The sequence below is a fragment of the Chamaea fasciata genome, unplaced genomic scaffold (assembly GCF_029207755.1).
Source record: "Chamaea fasciata isolate MVZ Bird 193981 ecotype frontalis unplaced genomic scaffold, bChaFas1.0.hap1 SCAF_5, whole genome shotgun sequence".
NCBI classification, from domain to species: Eukaryota; Metazoa; Chordata; class Aves; order Passeriformes; family Sylviidae; genus Chamaea; species Chamaea fasciata.
Window position 1 is genome coordinate 30,648,270 of NW_027094090.1, and position 16,032 is coordinate 30,664,301.

The 16,032-nt window shown below is 39.3% G+C and overlaps 1 long non-coding RNA gene across 1 annotated transcript; it reads left to right on the forward strand.

Annotated features, from left to right (window-relative positions):
* Nucleotides 1-464: 464 nt before the first annotated feature.
* On the forward strand, nt 465-14,850 carry LOC136290173 (uncharacterized). The gene is made up of 3 exons (XR_010721020.1): nt 465-771; nt 1,230-1,297; nt 14,303-14,850. It is a non-coding gene; the product is annotated as an uncharacterized lncRNA (long non-coding RNA).
* The last annotated feature ends 1,182 nt before the right edge of the window (nt 14,851-16,032 follow it).

Genomic DNA, 16,032 nt, shown 5'->3' on the forward strand with positions numbered 1-16,032 from the left:
TGGAATAGAGGTAGTCAGTTTAGAAATGTATTAATAGAACACTGAGATTGGGATTTATACCCATAGCTAACAGAATTTTCATTTGTGTGTTGATGTGTGACATTTCTCACTGTTTTCAAGTACAAGCGAAGTAACTTTCTGGTCAAATATCTCTAATGTAACTGTGAACTAATTAGGGTAAAATAGTGTACTGAAGTGATTTTAGTAAAAGGATGTGTCAGATTTTCTTGATTTGGGGCTTTGCTCACCTGTTGTTGTAGGTAGAAGCAAGGAAGAGATGGAGAGAAGGAAATTCACCTTCATCTTTTCCAGAAGAGGAGAGGCAATGGTTTAATGTGATTAATGATTTAATGGTTTCACGATCCACAGCTGTCCCAGACAGTGCATATCACTCTGACTTCAACTCAGGGGTGTCAAGAGAGAAGATGGAGCTGCATAGGTGCTGGTCCCTTTGCCCACTGAGGTCCCATGTGGTGGTTGTCAAAGGAAACTTTTCAGATGGAACTAATCTTTCGATCTGTGCAATAAAGTGCATTAATGTAACATGGTAACGGAGCTAATTTCTGCTGGGAGACTTTGGTAAATTTGGAAGGATACTGTGTTCCTTTACTGGTGTGTTGCTTCTCTGCCCACCTGAGATCAGAGTGAGAGTGGCAATGGTGATGCCAGGGAGACAATTTGAGGTGCATAACTGCACGTGGGAGCTCCTTCTTCTGTGTATGCAAAGGAACAGGGGATATAATTCAGTTCTCATTGGAGTAAACTGAAAAGGTAAGGACATGAGAGTTTGTGTCTGAATTCGCCTATTTCAGTTTGCAAGTGTTGTGAGTAGTGAAGAAGAGTGTTCAGATGAGTATTTTTTTTTACGAATGTAGTATTACCTATAAAACACCACCACCACTCTGTTTTGTACAGTTGTTTGAAATTAGTGGAAATGTTGTTGAATAAAATGAAATAAAAATATCACTAAATTAGCTGCAGATCGATATGCCTTTCTATGAGCAATACAACAGCAGTTGCTACTGTGGTTCATGGCAATCAGTTATCAATGCCTACTGATATAGTACCAGAGAGACCTGTGAAAATGCTAAGAAAAGTTTTATTTTGTTTGAAATCTCATAGTGAAATTCCTCGTAGGGGAGTTTAAGCCAGAAATCCAGAGGTAGCTAGAGGTAGCTTTAAACAATGAATAATAATAAAAAAAAATAAACTATTTGTGTTTCATGTAGATGAAAACCAGTTTATCTGTTAGTTTTTCCCAAAATGCATCATCTCCAGTAATATCCATGTCAGTAAGGTGAGTAATTTAACTCTTTCAATGTGTAAAAGTAGATGTTTACTATGGTTTGTGTGAGTCTTTTTTGTTCATGCATACAGAATAAGGAATTTTCCTCTCAAAGCCTTACAAGGTCTGGTGCTAGTGAAAACATGAGAATAATGGTGCTAACAAAGTTCTCATCCATTTTTCACCCATGACCTCTCTATCCCCTTTTGAGTGACTAGCGTTAACCTCATTGTCCACATGTACTCATGCACAGGAGCTTTTAATCACAGCTTTTCTGCACTGAGTGGCTGTGCATATGTGGACACACAGTTGCTGTCATGTTAAAAGATGACAAAGTGACTTTTACTCCAAGTATTCTCCTGCCATTTACTCTTTTCTGCACTGTGTTCACATAAGTTTTCTTTCCAACTTCCTTTATTTTATAAGGTGTAAGCACTTACATGATGCTATTTAAATTATTTTTTGCTTAATATTGAAAGACTATGTATAATATGCATTATACATAGGTACTAGTGGTTGTTAGTTATTGTTTTTCAAACAAGTTATATATATATATATATCAAATTACATAATCGTTAATGTCTGCCTTGTGCATTGTAACCTGCTAGTGTCGAAATAGAAAACTGCATGTTTATTCTTGCAAAATAGTAATAAAGGAGTATAACTACCAAAAATACACTGGAACACAGAGAAAGGTGTAGAATCAAAACACATGCTCAGCTATGTTAAAAAAAACTACTGCATTGAAGTTAAGGGTATATTCATGTATGAAGTGAGAAATAATTAGTTTTGAAAAATGTAGTAATTTCTGTTTTTTGACTAGTTTTCAGACCATAAATTGTATGGTTTATTGGTCAGATTGATTTCTTTGCATTCTGATTGTATTTTGGATGGTTTGTGACTAAGATCCTTCTGGAAATATTTTACATTTTTGTGTCTGGAAAATGAGAGTTGTTTTTAATTTATGCAAGATCCCTAATCAAAGTAGCATATAATATATCTCTGAATGGGAGAAGGTTGTAATATTTTTGGAAGCAATTGCATATTTATTAAACAACAGTAATTTGCCTTTATTTTTTTTGTCTAAGCATTTATTATTTTCATCTCATTTTCCAGAGACACTTCATTACAATGGTGTTTGTTTTATTGCTTCTGTAGTATTAAAACCCCAATAAACTCCTGTTACTTATAGATAGAAACTTAATATGGCATATAGTTCTGACTAAAATTGAATGGAAACTCTCATTAGATTATGGCACCTCATATACAAAATTATTAAGGTCACTTATGATCTTATGAATGAATGACCTGTGCATCCAAGAGAAATGGAAAAGGGCAAAGACAACACAGCTTGTTTTTCTACTGCACCCCATTTGTAGACAACAGCACGCAGACGAACATACAGTAAAAAGAAACAAAGTCTGAAAGTTAATACCCCAGGCGCCAAACACATGTCTGTGAAAGAGGAATGCAAGCAGACATCTCTATGTGCAGTACATTAATTCCTAATGGGCTCTTTCTCTTTTACAAAAGTCAGATCATTGTATGGAACGGAATCCCATCTCAGCAATGTATTACCTGCCTGGCTGTGTGTGGAGTAATGGCATAGCTGGGTTTCCTTGATCTGGAGTTAACACCCCACAGTTAGTGGTCAATACTTCCACTGGCAAGACATGGACAGCTCAACAAGTCAATCCTGTTAATGCTGGCTGTGTATAAATTGGGCTTTTTATACTGCCAAATTCTTCTCAGCCTCACAGTGCTGGGTGTCCCTTTAACACCAGGTGTTAAAGGCATCCCTTTAGAAGGGTAGGATGCTGAGGAAGATGCCTGCACAGGATCATACTCCATCTGGAGTTTTGTTCATATGGCCCTTAATTTAATATCCTTCTTTCCTTTTTAATTGCTGGTGATGTGATGGAAAACATAAGGTTGATAAGGTTTTAGTCTCTGAAGCTGAGGTGTACCGCAGTCATGCGGTGTGAAATCAGTGCAAGGCTTGCCATAGCCTCCAGTGAATTTTGCCATGGGAGAAATCAAACCTGGGCAGAGCCAGCAAAAGTGTCACTAACATGCCCTGAGGAGAGAATAGAGTGACTTTGTAGATGGCCTCGCTGCTCCTGGACAAATGCACAAATCATGGCCAACTGCAGGGGCAGTTTCTGGCTGTAGCCATCTGTCCAGCAGAGACCACCAAACCCACACCCTCTCCAACCACCAAACAACTGAGAACATGTGTTGGCACCCAGAGGTGAAATCATTCAACATTCTGAGAGGTTGAAAATTATAAGCAAGTACTTGAGTCTTTGCCTCTTTTGGGACACATCTTTCTAAATCAAATCCCTAATTTAGATTTTGGACTATTTCATACTTCTGCTTTCATATACATACAAACAACTATACTACACATAACTGTAAGATACAAAAAAGTAGGGCTTTGTTTGCAAATTTGATATATCAGCATTCCTCTTGGTTTCAAAAATTTTTTTTTTCTCAACTAAGAACCACAAAATTATGTAAAGAAGGTTTATGCAGGATTTCAACTATGATTAACAGGTAGTGTAACAGTATTAGGTTAATGTTTTGTCAAGGGAAGCCAAGTGGAAGGAGAGTAATTGATACTGGAACTTCTCACTGCCTTTGTTATCCAAATATTTGACAAAAATAAAAACTGATCTTTATATAAGTAAGTAATTTTTTCCAAGAAGGAGGTTGGTAGCATACAGTGCTACTGAATTTGTGTTTCAATGACCCCTTATGTCTAGATTCCTATACAAATATATAAACAATTTATACAGCTTAGTGTGAGTATTATGGACATTGCATAACCATGTTTATTATTTATCTTCAAATTTTTCCTTTAACCTTTTCAAAACTATCTGAGAACCATCTTAAACGCTAAATTTAACATCTTAAATGGTAAATGTAACATTTTTGTACGTGATTCTTACTGAAATCTCACTGTTTTGTACCATACAGTGAGAATAAAAGTTATGAAGAGTGTAATAGATATACAAACATCCTAGATATTTTGAGTCAGTTGTGTCTTGTTGCCTCTAGCTATAACATTAACTGTGAAAATTTTAAGGGAGGATGAGGAAAACAGATTCTGGAATTTCTATCACATTTCTTTTTCTCACTCATCATCCCTTTGTGAAAGAATGAAGTTTGTGCATTAGAAAGGAGCTGGATGTGAAATCTCCAGGTGCTCAGAAAAATGTGTTTCAGTGTTATGTAATGAAATCTGATGGGTGGAAATGGCCTTCAAAGGCTATTTCCTTCCCTGAATAATAAAGGCTGTTGTCAGCTATTTTTGATTAGCCCATTACTTATGATGTCAAGGTAATGGGGCTCTGGTTACAGATGCAACAAGTCTCCAAGTCTAGCAACAGTCATATAATCATGAGCAAAACTTGACCACCTGCAGTGGTGTGGGATTATTCTCATGGTCCACAATGAATCGTTGGGTCAAGACTCTCTTCTGTAAGACATTCTTGAGTCTTCAGCATCCATGACATTGGCTGTGGTTGTAATCCTTTTGTTGCTGAGAGAAAATACAGTAACTCCTAGAATATACTGATTGAAAAACTGTGGAGAAGTGAGAAAAGTGGAAATGACAGATGCCTAATCGGCAGAAAAAAGATTCCATTCTTGTTTCTTGGCTACTTTATATGTATATGTAGAGGGAGCAAAATCTTTTCGGTAAGCAATTCAGCATGTTATCATGATGTTATTCTAGAGAAAGAGATTACACTAGTATGTAAAAAAAAGTGCAGAACAAACACCGCAACAATGGATTTGGAACAAATCAGGTTCCTAATTTCCACCTCCAGATGAGACTACTGAATACACAATTCTTTCTTAACATTCAATGTGTTTCTCTAGCAATACAATGAGTAGGATAGATTAATATTCATACTTCCACTTTTCTTACTTCTTAGCATAGCAATCTAAGAAATGCAATTCTGGTCACACTTTTCAAATATTTTGTTAAGAGTTACCTTCTTTTTTTCTTTTACCCTCAGGCTTTCCTCTTTCAACTTCCATTAGACACTGTATCTTTTTTATCTTTTGTGTCTTTATCTGTTGCACTTTGCTGAATTCCTTGCAATTTGTAGCTGTCATTCTGGTATTGAGGTATCCAGATCTCAGATCTCCTGATAGCCGTGAAATATCAGCATATCCTACTTGTGTACCAACTGTGCAGAATTATAAGTTTTCAGGCTTATAAACATTTTGACGTTCAGTATCAACTCAGTCTTTTCTAGTAAGGCTGCTCTTTCTCAAAGGATTTAGTAGTTATTTCCTATAGGTATTTTTTTTCCTAAACTGAATCCCACTTGCTTATTTTCCATCAGAATTTTTTATCTCATTTTATTTGTGAACACTAATCCAGTTTTGATGTTCATCTTCCATCTCACCCATCGCTAGAAGAGCAATCGCCTTTGATGAATGTAATTGCAAGATCTAGATCTCACACCATTTCCAGAAGGGAATCCTGCGCTGCTTACTACTTTCTTCCATGATTTAACCTAGGAAACTAATGAGCTTTCCACTGATTCATGGGACATTCACAAACAACCAACTTTTTAGAGTTTCCTAGTCTTTCAGGAGGTTTGTTGTCTACAGTCAAACCAAAACAAAGTCCAGTACACAGATTAGAAAATAAAGAAAAGGGACGAGTGCTCTCAACTCTGCATGAATTGCTCTTCAGGGACTTGGAGGTGACAGATCCTACTAGTGGTCAGAACCACCTGTTGATGACTGACCCTGCACTTCCAAGCTGATGGAAAATAACCCCCAAATCTCACCTGGATACTTAGTAGCAGCTGAGCCAGCACTGCCTTTGATGAAGTGCTCCTTTGCTATCAGTCCCCTTGCAATAATAAAGCTGTCAGCCAACACAGGGAAGCCACAAGCAAATGAGACAGGTAAAGCTGCTTGGTGAAGTGTGTTCCCAGAGATGTACGGATGGCCATGAACCTCCTTACTCTCATGGCTAAATACAAAAGTCTTTCCTTTGATTTTGTACTTGCCTAAGACCCTCTCACATGCAACAAACAAGTTCTAGTAGCTGGAAGGGGGGAAAGAGGATTTGTGTTTAAGTATTTTGGTAGTATTTTGCTATGGTTATGTGGGTTTTATGCTTACCTAAACAACCAGAAACATTCAAAAGTACTCTGGTTAACCGAGTTATTTAGTTAACACTTCAAGGAAGGTTTAATATAACTACCGCTTTTTGAGCAAACATCTTTTTTCAACAGATTCAACAATGCAGCTGAGCTCCTCAGCTGATAAGAAAGAGTGCACAGAGCTGAAATCTTAGGACTACCTGGATCATGTTGTCCACAAAGTTGCATAAGGCTGCTGGGATAATTATCCATCATCTGTCTGCTGCCTACCATTAGTGCCCACTGGGCACTTTGCCCTGGGTACAGGTTACACCAACCATACCCAGGGAACTGAGCACGGAGGGCTCCAGCTTTTTGTGGGAAGAGCAAGCTTTCACTGCTTAAGGACTGAGCTGAGACTGTCACAGCTGAGGCTGTTTTCGATTGTGCTGATCTTGCCTTTGTTGTCAGGAGTAAGAATGATGCAACCACTCAGAAATGTTGAAGCAAAAAACCCCTGTCTTTAAAAGTAATTGCTTCCTTGCTTTGTAAACTGCCTACTCTTTAAGCTCTACGAATCACTGTAATTAATCCTTAATTCAAGCTGCTGTATCTATGTTACATTGTTGTGTTTACTTAGACGTAAAATGCATTACTCTTTACAAGATAATGGCATCAGTCCACACCGTGCCTGTGACAGGCACAGGCAGCTCCAAGCTGAAACATTAGGTGGAGGGTTATAAAGCTAGTTACGTGCCAATATGTTAATTAATTAATCACAGGCATGTTTTCAAAGCATTCTTCATACCTCAGGTGGGGCTCCTGGGCTATTATGAAATGCCAAACTTCCCTTGGGGCTTTGAGAATTGCACTTCTGAATTCCTCACAAGTTCAGGGAAGTAAAAGGGTATGTTTTTGGTGTGAGTCACTGAAGTGAGGCTGGAGATAAAGATTTTTTTTTTTTTTTGTTTTATAGTGAAGGAGGAGGGCAGTAACCAGTCAGCAAGCAAGCACTTCAGGAAGCAACTTTGTGGAGGGCAAATCTGTATTTTTCTAACTCTATGAGCCTATTTTTTCTAAACACATATAATTTTTAATTTAATTTTCTTGTAGTTTAAATTTTCTAACTTTCTTCCTTTTGAATTCAACTCTGTGGTATAAATCAGCTAGCCTTCTCCTGTCTTCTGGTTAGAAACCCAGCAGCTTGTGCAGTACAGGGCAAGTGAATATATGCCTCTTTCACAGTTCAGAATCAAGGACCTGAAAACAATGTATTTTATCCTGTTTTCACAAACAAAAAATTCCTGTTTTAAGTTTGTCTGTGAACCTGTGAGGTACCTGCAATGCTGTATCTGTAAATCCCCCCACAGCTTCTTTTTTTGTAGTAAAAGAGGAGACGCCTATCAAATAACTTCGTTCCATTTCAGTGAAGGTCTAGGGTGGGCAGGAAATGCGAGATTTGGAAAAAAAAGAATAGAGAAAGAAAAAAGAAAGTATACTTCATGGGGATTTGCTCATTGTTTAAGCCACAGCTCTAGATGTGTATGTGTTGGAGCAGTGTAATCCAGCAAGGGAAGCTCCTCAACTTTGTAGCTGTCTGGCCAGCTCTGTGCCATGAGAGCAAGGAACAAAGAGATACCTGAAACCTATCCTTGGTGAGTCTCAGTGAGACTGGCGCCTAAAAAGGACCATGCCAGCTAGAGACTGGAGTGTGTCAGAGACCTGAAAGGGCTCTCAGCAGGACTGGGCTGAGCAAATGTGGCTGGTGATGTCTGCATGTAGATGGTGATCCCCACTGTCTCATTCCAGCCTCTCATGCCAGAGGAAAAAGGTTAGCGAGTTGTAGGCCACCTGCTCTGCCTAAAACTTTCACTTGAATTGGCAGGAAGAGTAAGTGTAATGGAATTTTTTAGAGGGTTGGGCAATTCTGTTTATATCTGACTCACATTGCATGTAGATTCATGAAATGTGGAGTGATTCCTGGATTAGATACAGAAGAGAAGTGCCTCACATGTCAGGACAAAACTAGTGCATGTTGGTGCTGAGGGAAGGTCACTCAGTTTTGATTTTTTTCTAATTACTATTCCCACTTGGTATCTCGTGCTTTACCTGCGGCAAAGTTGTGCAACACCCTGGGAACGCGTTTATGCTTTCCCAGCGAAGGTGAAGAGGAGAGACTGCATTCAGAGAACCCCTCCTAAGTCCTGCACAGCTCAGCCTGGAATATGTTCAGGCAGGACTTTGGGAGTGCATCCAGTGCTGCAAAGATATCACTGATGAAGAGAAAAGAGCCAAATAGTTGGTCTCTTTACTCTGATTCAAAGAATTCTCAGTCCACAGGAGAAATGAGAAAAGCAAGAAAAGTTTTTCCTCATTTGGAAACTTCATAGAAGCTCATTAGAACAAGGTCTTTGAGATACAGTGTGCAGTTAAAGTGCTTTGTGAAAAATGCCTTTTTTTTTTCTGAAGAAATAAAAACTTCAGCAGAACTTCAAATATTTTGCTTGAATTCTTCAAGATTTCAGTTGCCAATTTAAAAGTGTATCTTCAGGAAAAGGGGAAAAATTTGGAAGAATGTTGGTGTGAAAGAGGATCAACCTTTCACCTAGATTTGTTCTGCACTAATCGTGGGAATACGGGCATAAGCTCAAACAAATATGGAAAGGGAGTGGCTTGCTGAAAGCCTTATAAATAAAGTACAAAGGTATCACAATGAAATCTTTAAAATTGGTAGAGCATTTTGTAACCAGGAAAGATTTGGCAAGGATCTCTTATTTACATTCTACTGGATTCAGCTGTTTTTAGTTGTTCATTTGTTGCTTTCAGCTGAAGTGGCTAAATGCAACCCCACAAGACAACTCTTCTTTTATTGATTTTAATATTAATGGATATTCCTCTTGAGTGTGGTAGTAGAATATCCTGGATTAAAATGTTAAACAAATAGTCTAATAAAGAAATTGACTTTTTTTTTCCCCTTTCCCTGTTACAGTGTTTCCAAGAGAAATGTATAACAAATACAAATACGTAAAAAATCAAGAGTTAAATAATGTAGAAGGAAGGGATAAAAAAAAGAGAGCTGCTTTATGCGAACAAATTTTGACTTTTCGTACTGTACTTTATTTAACTTTTCTAGGACCCTGCTGCTAAGTGGCCCTTAATTTACAGAGCTGTCATGCACTTGAAATCAGTGGAACAGCTTGTTTGGAAAAAACTACAGAACAGAACTTGATTTTATGTTACTGGCAAGACGTGTGCTTTCTTTCGGTGTCAGCAGGCAATGGGAGTTTCTATGGACCTGGTGCTAACAGAGTTATAACAGTATTAAACTCGAATGATACAGTGATGAATGAGCCTGCAGGTTGGGGGAAACAAAATCATGTGCTTTGGAACAGGATGGTGTTTGGTAGCCAAGGAGGATCCTACCACTATATATGGTCACTATTTTGTTCATGTTCTGAAATTCAGGAAGAGCCACACCTTAGACACTTCATGGCTTGACATTGCAAGATGATAACTGTCTGCCACTTTGCATGTGGGACAAGCACTCTGATATAATACTCTTGGCTGCACTTGCCTGTTTGCATGTTGCAGCTTGTGTTGTGTTTCAAACTTGGGATGGTAAATAGGAACCAAATTTCTGCACCTCTGCCCATTGGTATTGATGGAGTGGATTTTCTCAGAAACCATCCCTGAATAATTCTGGATGGATTCGTATCACCAGAACAACAGCTTATTTGCATTAGCAAATAGTCTAACTTTATGACTAATTAATATCTTTATCTGTTACTTGAGTCTTTATGCTTTCTTTCCTTTGATAAAGACAGGAAGACCACAAGTTCTCTGAAAGCCAAGGGGAAATGCCCATTGATATAGTGGAGTCAAGGATTGACCTCTGTTGCTAAGCACAGGCAGAAAAGCAGACAGACAAATGACCTAAATGGGAAAGAGGAATAGAGGCTACATCTCTTGCAGGAAATTAATTATTATGTAGTAATTTATTCTTAAAGCTTAATTATTTTAATTAGATATTACATAGATATCTACCTTGCTCTTTAAAAGTGGCCTGGAGGACTTAATTGTTGCCTTTTTCATTTCAGCCTGGCAGACACATAGGGTCCTGCATGCCCCATCAGGCATCTGGCTGCTCCTGAGCTGGGGCTTTACTCTTCCACAGGCCATGAGTGTGGCATTGATGATGGCCTGAAAAGACAGCCTGTATTCACCAGTCATACCTCCCACATTAATCACAGCATGAACACAGGAGGAACGCAGAAGGCTTCTCTTCCATTTTGCCTTTCCCTCCCTACTGTCTGATAGTCCCAGTTACACTTGGTCTTACAGGAATCCAGCAATGGTGCTCTGTTGCTGCATTGGACCCTGACTCTATCTCCTCACCATGTGTTAAATGCCCACAGTAGAGTAAGCCTTGCAAACAATAAGCTTCTGTCTCTGAGATCAGAGCTCAGAAAGTATGTGTGTAAAAGGATGGGTGAAACATTTCACCAAAACTTGATTTTACTGTGATGCCAGCCCTGCAGAGTGCAACATAAGGAGATGGGACTACTTCTCTAGGAAATATCTCAAGTGGCTGCTTGAATTACCTAAATGATGACACATAGAATCAGCTCAGTGATTTTATTTTAGGCTAAAAGGGTATTTCTGTATAAGAATATATGGAAATACTGTCCAATGCTAAGACTCAGTCCTAGAGGTTTATGTAATCCCTGCACTGAAGGCTTGCACCTTTATTTGGGTTTTGAGTGGATCTAAAGAGCTCTGATATGAGATTTGTGAGACAGAAACAAAACCATAGATATGAGGCCAATTTCTGAAGTTCCTTCACATTCAGAGAGCATGGGCTGCATACCTAGTTGTGGGACATGGGCTAGCAGGACCATGAGTTGATTTCATGGTCTGCATGAGATCCTAATTTATACCAATATGAAGTTCAAAGACCTCTTCTCTGCTCAAAATTCCAGCAAAGCTCTTTTTTTTTCTGGTTACCCTGCCTTTGCAATGTCAAGTTTCCCAAGGCATGTCCAGCTTGGATCAGAAATACTTTTCCAGGAAACATTCCCATCAACACCACTGGTGGCCCTTCAATGGAGCTGCAAGTTCTGGACTACACAGCTTGACTGAAATTCTTTTGCATGAAGCTAATCCTGTCAGTGTTCTCCCGGAGCATACCTTATGGTACACGGGGTCAGGATAGACCGCTTCTGAAGGAAATCTATGGTTGTACATGGTGTGCCTGTTGGAACCTTGAGCAGCGACTCTCTTGCACTACAAATCTGCTTCTCTTGGCACTCAGGGCTTGCAGTCAGAAATCTTCTCTTTGCTGTTGTGTTTCTTTCCAATTCTTACAGCTCCCTTCCAGTCCATTCTGATTCTGCTCGCATTCTTCAAATCTTTATTCAAAAATCTCACTTTACAGTTTTCTTCCACAATCACTTTCCAGTCATGAGCAAGTTAGCTCTAAACTTAGGGGAAACACGAAGTAGAACACAGATGGCTCAAAAGCCGCATGAGGCCTGGTGTCTCAGATGTCTGGGAAGAATTACCAAGCAAGACAAAGATGAAGACTAGGCCGTTAAGAACTTTTCTCTCTATATCCTGTTCCCAGTCTTCACCAGCCATGAGAGCTCCTCTCTCAGCTGGATGAATGTTTTCATATTTTTTTCAATTAGTATTTTATTAAATTTAAAAGGAGCTAGTTATAAATAGGATACAGCACTCAGGGCTGAGATCTCCTTTAGCCAATGTACACATAGAAGGGTGTGTATGTAATTTTCACTGTCCTGCATGACCAAAGTGTACATATTTTTGCTGATGGAAATGCAGCTAATTCAGTGAGGCTGAAGGTGGTTGCAACTCAATTTCTGCTCCTGAAAATGCTGGGGTGTATTTAATATTGTGCATGTGAGTGGCCTACTTCCACTCCTAGGGACTTTCAGGGGAACAAGGTGCTTTATTACTTAAGGACAAGCATGTACACATAGAGCAAGAATGATTAAACTTGGCTGTGCGAAGGCCTCCTCCCTTCTCTGCTCCATCTCCCCCCACATCTTCTTTCCAAAAGTGCATTAAACCACTTCCAAACCGCTCATGCAGTTGGGGATTATCATGCTCTGGGGATTGTAATTATTTGAGATCTGTATACTTCCCAAGTTCTGGAGGCAATTATCATTTGGCCTTATCCTTCAAAGTGTGCTTGCAGAATGTGGAGCTCTTACAACCATGCCTCTGAGATATTCCTTACATAACTCCCAAGTTATGAAAATACAGTGTTTAATTTTTACAGGCAATGAGACTGCTTGGTCTATTGTTTCCTGTTAAATTCACCACAGCAAATTCCATCCCATGGGAACTGAAGCCAGTCAGTAACTGAGATGAGGATTTAGTCCATTCTTTTCTGTCAAAATTGGGATATTTCACATATCTGACAGTGCATCTTTTAAAGGAATAAATTCCTGTACAGTGTGTTGGCCAATTCTGTATTAAAATCTTACCTTAGATGTGTACACATACCCACTCAAACTTGTCAAGTTATTTAACTTATTAAAAAAAAAAAAGTGTTTTTTCTGTACTCATTGATCTTGTCTTTTGATGCCATGCCCATTATGCTACAATGCACCTGGAAAATAGCCCATAATTTTTCTTAAGGCAGGAAATAGTATTTATGGCTGTACAATAATATTTTAAAGTATATATGATCAAAAGATTGCAACTTCATTTTCAAATCAAGTCCAAACAATAACAGAAACTACCAAGGCACTGTGCTTTGTTTCCCATTTCTCAGAATATCCCTGGAATTCTGCCTTCATTAGGTATACTTCCCACACTGCATGGTTTGGGGTCTGAACAGATGTACTACAGCTTGAGAAAGCACAAAACAGTGTGAAATGAAACAAATAGAAAAGTGAAATATATCTGTGGGGAGTAGCTTTAAAATGGAATTCTGCCTGTATGTTGCCCTAAAAGGAGCATTATGCGGAGTGAGGGTGAACATAAATACATGCAGCTCCTTTAACCATAAGTTATCATAAGTTACACGATTTCCAGTAGCTGAGTTCAGGATGGTTAATCAAGCAGCAATTTTTTTCTTTTATTAGAGAATGCAGTTCATTGCCACTCTGCATTTTAGAAAATAATGGATAGCCAAATTCAGCAATTCATGTGAAATTTCAGGTAGGCAGCTGTTGTGTAGCAGTATCTTGAGAGACAGTAGGAATGAGTGCAGAAAAAACCTTGGGCTGTGAACAAATCTATTGTTCTGCACACTTATGGCAACCAGTGGAAAGCAGGACACATGGCTGTTGTACATCTTTGTTTCCCCTGTAACATATTTTTGGTAGCAGTACTTAAGGGTAATGGAGAAGTTGATGTAGAGATCTAGTTTTCTATTGACAATCTGGTTTTCTTTAATTTTTCTCTCCCTTCTATCTATAAAAAAGTGTCATTTTGATTCTACTGAGAGGAGGATTTTGTGCAGGCTTCACAAAAATTGTAATTTATTGGTAAGCTGAGGAAATTGAAGGAAGCTCTCTCTTCAGGATACAGGAAAACCAGCATTAACTCTCGTCTCAGAGTTTCCTACTGACAGTAAAAATACGTGACTAAACTGAACGCAATTTGAGTTTGACTTATAGTCAAGTTGTTCTAAAAGGAATTTGGTTTCTTATCTCTTATTTTCTTGGTAATGCAACATTTACAGTCTTGGAGCAGTTTTAAAGTAAGAAATTTGTGGTGCCTGATATCAATAGCTGACTGATGATGCCACTGTGAATTTATTCCAGTTATGGGAAGCCAAGGGACTGGAGTCCCTGGGTTCCCTTCCTCTATGGTGTTGCAGTGACAAGAACATGCTCTGCAAGTGCTGAGGGCTTCTCTTTTTCACTTGTAACAGGAGGGAAGATGGACCAGTGCCCAGAAACAAGGAGCCTTGCTGTCCTTGTCTTCAACTGGCCGAAGCCACCACTCTTATGGTGTGACAGTCACACAGCATGTGCAAGCACATGTGGGAGCTTCTCTCTGTGATGCACTCCAGAGTCCTTGTGGAAATGAATGTATCATTGGGGAGGAAGCTGTCGCAAGTTTCCTGGAAGCTGATGATTGTAAAAGCCACCTTTGCCTTAGAACAAATGTAAAAATCCTGAAAAGATAGAGGCTGATGGTCATGGCACAATCCATTCAAGGCCATCTGGGGGGGGTGGGGGGTAAGGTGGATCACTGCAAGGGTTTTAGAAGAGGATAAAAGAATGGAATGGGGTATGTCTGGGTGTGAGCTGTATAAAATTGTGTGTAGGCAGTGTAGCTGGGATACCACAAAAGGAGGGAGAGACCATTGGAGAAAGCCAAGAATGGTCAAATGAGCTTCACTAATGGGGCCCTAGAAGGGGAAAAAAATAACAAGGAAAAAGGTCATGCTTTTTGGGTGAAGTGCTGGCTGGTGAATAAAAGGCTTGGAATAAAGAGCAAAGAAATTCCTCCTTGCTGTTTGATGATTATATTAAGAGAAATACAATTTAATGCCCATTTTCAGTAAATAAACAGGGTTGCTACCCTGTTTGTACACAATACAATCTTCAGTTTCCTCAAGAAAAACAACCTGAACACTAGCTAGGGACTCTGGACCAAAGGGGTAATAGTAGCCTCTAATGGGAATAAATAGAGGGTAGGCGGCACTCTTTCAACACATTCTTTGAAGAGCAAACTGAATACAGCCCTTAAGAAAGGTACAGGCACACAAATATTTACCTCTTAGGTCTCTATTCATGATGGGCTCAACCCTATTGTACTCAGTTTTTGCTTTCAGCCCTCCATAGATCTGTCCCCTGATGTGTGACCTGCACTTGCAAGCAGTAATTAGAGAACCTGGTGGCTCTGAACCATGACAGGGTGTTTTGAATGACCGGCAAGAGCAAGTTCTGAGTTCTGCAAAGGCAAAGTTCTCTGTATTTTCTCCAGAACTGGGGGCAGCTCAGAATTTGGGCCCAGATCAACCCAGGGCTCCTGTTACTGATTCACATCCTGAGGGCCAGCAGTAACCCTAATGGAAGATTAGGGCTTTGTTACAGTACTTGATGGATAGAAAGTGTCATCTTTTGGAAACACTTGTTGACAGAGCTGCCTTTCTCACTTACCTACTCTCTAATCAGGAATCTGGGAGGGGTCTTAATAACTGTCACTTTCACATTGGGCCTGTCATGTAATTTGATTATGGTAAACCATTTTACAGGATTAATTCAATGTAATACTGGATTTGCAGTTTTGTGAGATTAATGGATTTTTTTCTTTTTTTTTTTTTTTTTTTACAGAAGTAGGCAGATGGACAAGGATTAAAGGAATTCTCTTCCAACCAGATCATTCCAAAGGAATGAAATACATTGTTCTGGAGGAATGATTTCCTCCTTGGAATATGCAGGACTGCAGTGAAAACACATCATAGGTGAAAAAAGGAGTAGGTGCTTTGCTTTCCTGGCTGCGTGCAGTGTCTTGGAGTTTGTTTCTCCTATTGCTGACAGCCCTATGTGGAGCAGAAATACACACCAGTCACATCCAGTGTGTGACTGAAGCAGCCACAGAGTGTGCCACTGGTGGCTCTCAGAAGGTGGCCTGGGGAGGCAGGCACCAGGA